Below are 5,247 nucleotides of genomic sequence, written 5' to 3'. Positions count from 1 at the left end.
GCTGCACCTTGGCGTGGCTGCTACGGGGGGGGGCCTCACTGCCAGCCCAGGGCACAGGAAGCTCTGCAGTCCCTGACAGTCCCACCTTGGTGCCCATTTGGGAGGGAGCAACCAGAACTGAGGCTGCCAAAGCCCTCCCCAGCCCTTCTGCCCCAGCCCAGGCCAAGCCTCAGGCTCTGGCTGCACCCTAGAGGGATGCGGGGTTCAAAGCCAAGCTGGAAGCCTTCACAGAGCCAGGGATTCATCTGAGAAAGGCCCAGCACAGGCTGGAAGGGGAACTCAACACAGACAGCCAGATCCTCATGGGCAGCTCCAGTGACGGGCCATTGCCAGCATGACCCCCAAACACTGCCCTTCTCTGGTCTGCAGCAGTGATGCCCACCCTGGCAGCCAGCCCCACGCACAGCCCCCAGCAGCCCAGGGCAATGCATGCCTGGGGACCAGGAAGAGACTATCAGGCATGCAGAGAGCCCAGAACCAGGGCCAAGACCCTCTCTGGGCTGCTGTAAAGGGAGAATTTCCTTCTTCCAGTCCACTGGCCAGGCATTGCCACTACATACACACAACAGTCTCAAGGCCAAAGTCCCGTGGGCTGAGCTGCTCACAACCACCATCCCTTCAGCAAACTCCAGGACCCCTCATCCCTGAGCTGTGTAGCTAGACCCCTCCCTGTGACAGCTGGGCACCTTGCATCTGGCCCACACTGATCCCTCTGCCACAGAAGGCAGCTGTGCCATTCCCTGCCCCAGGAAGACACTGTGCTGAGGACACCCTGGCAGCCAGCTGGAACAAGTCCACACCCATAATGTGTCCACCCGGAGCCTGATGCTTCCTCAGTAACCACAGCTGCTCAGGTGTGAGGTCTCTGGAGGCACTGACTATTACCCAGCTCAGTGGTGTGTTGGGAGACTGGAGACCTTGGGATCAGCTGTGGATCACAAAACCCAGATGGCCCCAGGGGGATCTGGCTTTCAGCTGCTGGGTCAAAGCCCATCAGGGCCACCAGCAATGGCTATTGCTATTTGGTGGCAATAGTGACATGGGGCCTTGTGGATCCTGCTTTCCCTGATGCCTTTGCAGAGGCCGAGGATGACAACTGGGAAGCCTGGGCTCCTCTCCCAGTTCAAAGCTAGGGGCAGCCAGGCCCTTCTGTGCCCTGGCCCACATCTGCCCACGTTGTCTCTAGGACCTTTGACACTGGCTTTGTCACCAGCCACACGCATATCTCCACGTACGGCAGAGGTGACCCAGAGGTGACCAAGTGTCACATGATGGAGTGGATGGATAAACACATGCAGACAGCACGAAGCAAATGCCGGGGAAATAAAGGGCTGGGAGGAGACACCAAGACACCGGCAGCAGGATGGGCAGCAGAGGAAATTGCTGCTAGGGTGATAAGACTCCGAACAAGACAGTGAGGCGTGCAGGGCTGAGGCACCCCACCCTGCCTGCCTTGAGGAACGCCTCTGCAATTCACTCCTCAGACGGAGGATACAGAAGTGATCTCCCTCCCTGTGCAAGATGCAGATCTCAGGGCCCGTTCCAAAGGCCCCTGAAGTCATAGGGAAGTAGGGCTGGACGGGACCTCCAGAGGTCATCTAGTCCAGCAGTTCTCAACCTTTTTTGTGCCAGGACCCAGTTGTAGACATTGATGGCCAGTCCCGACCCAGTGCCCCTCACTTCCAACCCATTTCCCTCCACCCCCCCAGTATGTGGGGCTGGGGGGGGGGGCATGAGGGACCCCAAGCATCCCCTTGCAAGCTGGAACTCTGCCTCCCTGCAAGGGGAAAGCCAGTACATTTTTCTCCTTTAAAGGACAATCCATTTTTTAAATTTTTTGATCTGTTTTTAAAGTTTGTGAACTGCTCTTTCATATATTCTTGTGACCCACTTTTGGGTCACGACCCACAGGTTGAGAAATGCTGATTTAGTCCAACCCCCTGCCTGAGGCAGGATCTTCCCTATCCAAACTATCCTGTACAAATCCATAATCTAAACTCTTAGAAAAAATACAGTCAATCCTGACACAAGACAGCACACCCGAGCCAGCCACAGGTAAAAGGGCAGCCAACATCTTGCAAGGGCTTGGCTGTACAAGGTTGTTAACCTACACTCAAGAGACCCCCCCATGTCCCCTGCTACAGAGGATGGCAACCCCCCCCCACCCAGTCCGTACCAGTCTGACCATGGGGTAAAATTCCTTCCTGACCCCAAATATGGCATCGGTCTGAGCCTGAATGAAGGAGCAAGACCCTTTAGCCAGAAACCTCTGAGTTTTAAGTCCCAGCATCAGCATTGGCACAGCCCAGTCACCATCAGCAGACTGGGTTACAGCCAACACCCAATGCCCCTGAGAGAGGTGAAAAACTCATGACACATGTAGCAGCAAGAGGGGGGACATTTTTTTGCCTGCCCCATGAGGCAACCAGCAAAGCCCAGAATCGTGGGAAAGCAACGCGGGAGCCTTGCGCTGGGGCAGCATGGGCTTGCAGTCAGACGTGGAAGGAGGAGGGGGGATCTCCCCAGTTCTGCAGTGAGTGGATATAGCCTGTGTGGGGGAGACAGAGGTGTCTCATCACTGGGAGCCCACATGGACGAAGCATTGGGATGCAGACCTGGAGGGCGCCCCCCACCCCAAGGTGTGGGCTGTTCTAGACAGCCAGCTCCCTCCAAGCTCTCAGGAGTTGCACATGTACTCTGGCCTGGCCCGTAAGATCAGAGCAGCTTCCAAAACCCACTGCATGGAGCCCAGCCCTGGCTGCGTTGATCTCTTCAGTATCAGGCTCTTTGGAGCCGAGGCCACCATTGCTGCAAATCTCTTGGCCAGCAAACACAGAAGCCATGGGGCTTCCCTGGGAAAGTGGGGGAAAGAAAATGCCAAAAATCACAGAGTATCCGGGGGGGGGGCACAAAAGGGGCCCATTCCCCACCCCATGCGAGGGCACTTTAACCCTTCCTTCTCCCTCTCTGCCTCCAAACCACTGGCCTGGATGGAGAATTCTAACTAGATGCCTGGGCAGCGCCAGGCCTGGTGGGAGCCCAGTCTCCCAGCTGTGGGAGCCAGGTGGTGGCTGTCTATAGCCCTGCATATCCCATGCGCCCAGCTAAGGACAGAGGAACTGCCTCAAAGGCAGGACCCGGGGGAGCCACTGAGAGGGCATGGTCAAGAAGCTTCCTCCTCTCAAACCCAGACGGAGCTGGGAGCCCCTAGGAAAGGGCTCGGCTGGGGGCTGCAGCGGGTGCCCAGGAAGACCCATGATTAATTCATGGCTCTCAAGGTAATGTGCTCCTGGAACACTGCCGGGCCTGGGCCTAGCTGGATAATGGGCTTCCCTTGGCCTAGAGCCCTGCATTAGTGCGCAGCAGAGGCCTTGTGCTGCACTAGCTGGTGAGCTTAGATGGGGGGGAGGATGCCAGGCAGCTCGGCCCCCACATGCCGGTGCCTGGCTCGCTGAGGGGCCGCAGCTCCAGCAGCACAGAGCGAGGGGGACATCTCCATGGGAGAAGGGCAGATGGGCTCTAGGGCACCACGTGCAGGCCCACAACATGACCCCACCTCCCCCAGCCACATACCTGCACCCTGGGACATGAGGCTGTGACCCAGCTGGCACTGATCCAGGTAGCAGCCCCCAAGTGCTGGGTGCCAGCAGGGAATGGGTGGGTCAGGAAGCACCATTAGGGATCACTTCATGCAGGCTCAGAGTTCACATGGGCTTTGGATATGGGAAGTACCAGCCAGCCTCTGAAGTTTGCGGGGAGCAACTAGAAGGCAGCCCCCTGCCCTCAGCAGGTCAGCACGGGGTTGTCCAAGCAAGGAGCATGAAGGAGGAGCTGGCACCAGGGCTGGTGCTCAGACACACGCCTGAAGAGGGAGCTGAGCATGAGACCCTGCACCTATTCCCACTCTGGGATCAGCCCCTGCAACAAGCTGCCAGGCCCAGGACATCACCCCATGGTTGCAGCTGTCCATAGGGAAGCCTGGCAGGGGAGCGTTCCTGCATCCCTTGAAGACACCTCAGCAGGCAGTCACAGCCCTGGAGGTGGGTGGAAATGGGAAGCCCATGGGCACTGCAGGCAGAGGTGCAGGTAGGGCCTGTATGGGGTGTTAGCAAAGGGGCCGGGGAAGGAGGAGAAGCGGTTCCATTGCCAGCTCAGTCACATGTCTGGGGGCATCATGGACTTACACCTCCATACTTACCCCATCTGTGAAATGGGCACAGCTGTGTCAGTGACCTCACTATGGTCCTGCCCCACTCCTTAGGTCCCACTTGGCTCCTTCTCTTCAGGAGCCTGGGTCTGGTGGTGGGGGGCATCTGTGCCACAGGGGTAGGAAGCCCTCAGACCTGCTCCCCCACCCCCGCACATTGCATGGAGCCCAGGACCCAGCCGCCAGCCTGGGGGAGCCCTGAGCTACTGCCCTGGAGCAGCACAAACCCAGATGCCCAGCGCAGGGGCAAGGGTACTCCCTGGTGTCCCACTGCCCCCTGCCCAGGGATGACGGGCCGGGAGCAGGTGGGCAGGGCTGATCTCCCCAGCCGGGGTTGCCCTCAGTCTCCAAGTTAGCAGCTGGGGCAAAATCTCTGTTCCTGCCCCACTCTGCAGAAGCCTTCAGGGTCTCAGGCACCTGCTTGGGTGGAGGGGCCCCAAGCTGAGCCACTGCAAGAATCTCCCCCCAGCACAGCCCTGATCTCGCCAAATCCTGCATCCCACCCCCCACTGGACAACCTCATCCCTACCTGCCTCTTCAAACCAGAGCTCTGGAGGAGCCCATCCCCACCACCCACAGCAGCACAGGACTCTCCATCCTCTCCATGGGCAGCCACACGAGTCTGGTGCTCATGGCCAGCTCAGGGGTCTCCAAATGTGATAGGGCTGCAATGCTGCAGGGGCCTCAGGGCAGGGGGGCACCCGTTTCATCCCTGGCATCTAATACTGGGCACAGAAGCCACATTTCTGGGGTGGAGGGGAGTGCCCAGCAGCTCCTCTGAGCTGCATGGAGAAATTAACCCTGTATGGGCTGGGCACGGGCCAAGGTCTGGGCTGGCCACAGGTGAGAAAAAGCAGGCAGGGCAGAGGGAAGGCCAGTGCCAGGCAGCTGGGGGCAAAGTGCCCCTCTGCAGCATGCCACCTCTGTACTGGGAGCTGGGGGAGAGAGGCTGAGTCACCTCCCTCCCCAGACCTCCCCACATGCGGGTCACCTGCCCCCTTCTACCTCTAGGCATTCAAAGGGGCTCCACGCCCACAGGA

This window comes from Alligator sinensis, unplaced genomic scaffold (genome assembly GCF_000455745.1).
Source record: "Alligator sinensis unplaced genomic scaffold, ASM45574v1 scaffold301_2, whole genome shotgun sequence".
NCBI classification, from domain to species: Eukaryota; Metazoa; Chordata; order Crocodylia; family Alligatoridae; genus Alligator; species Alligator sinensis.
Note: the sequence above shows the minus strand (reverse complement) of the source record.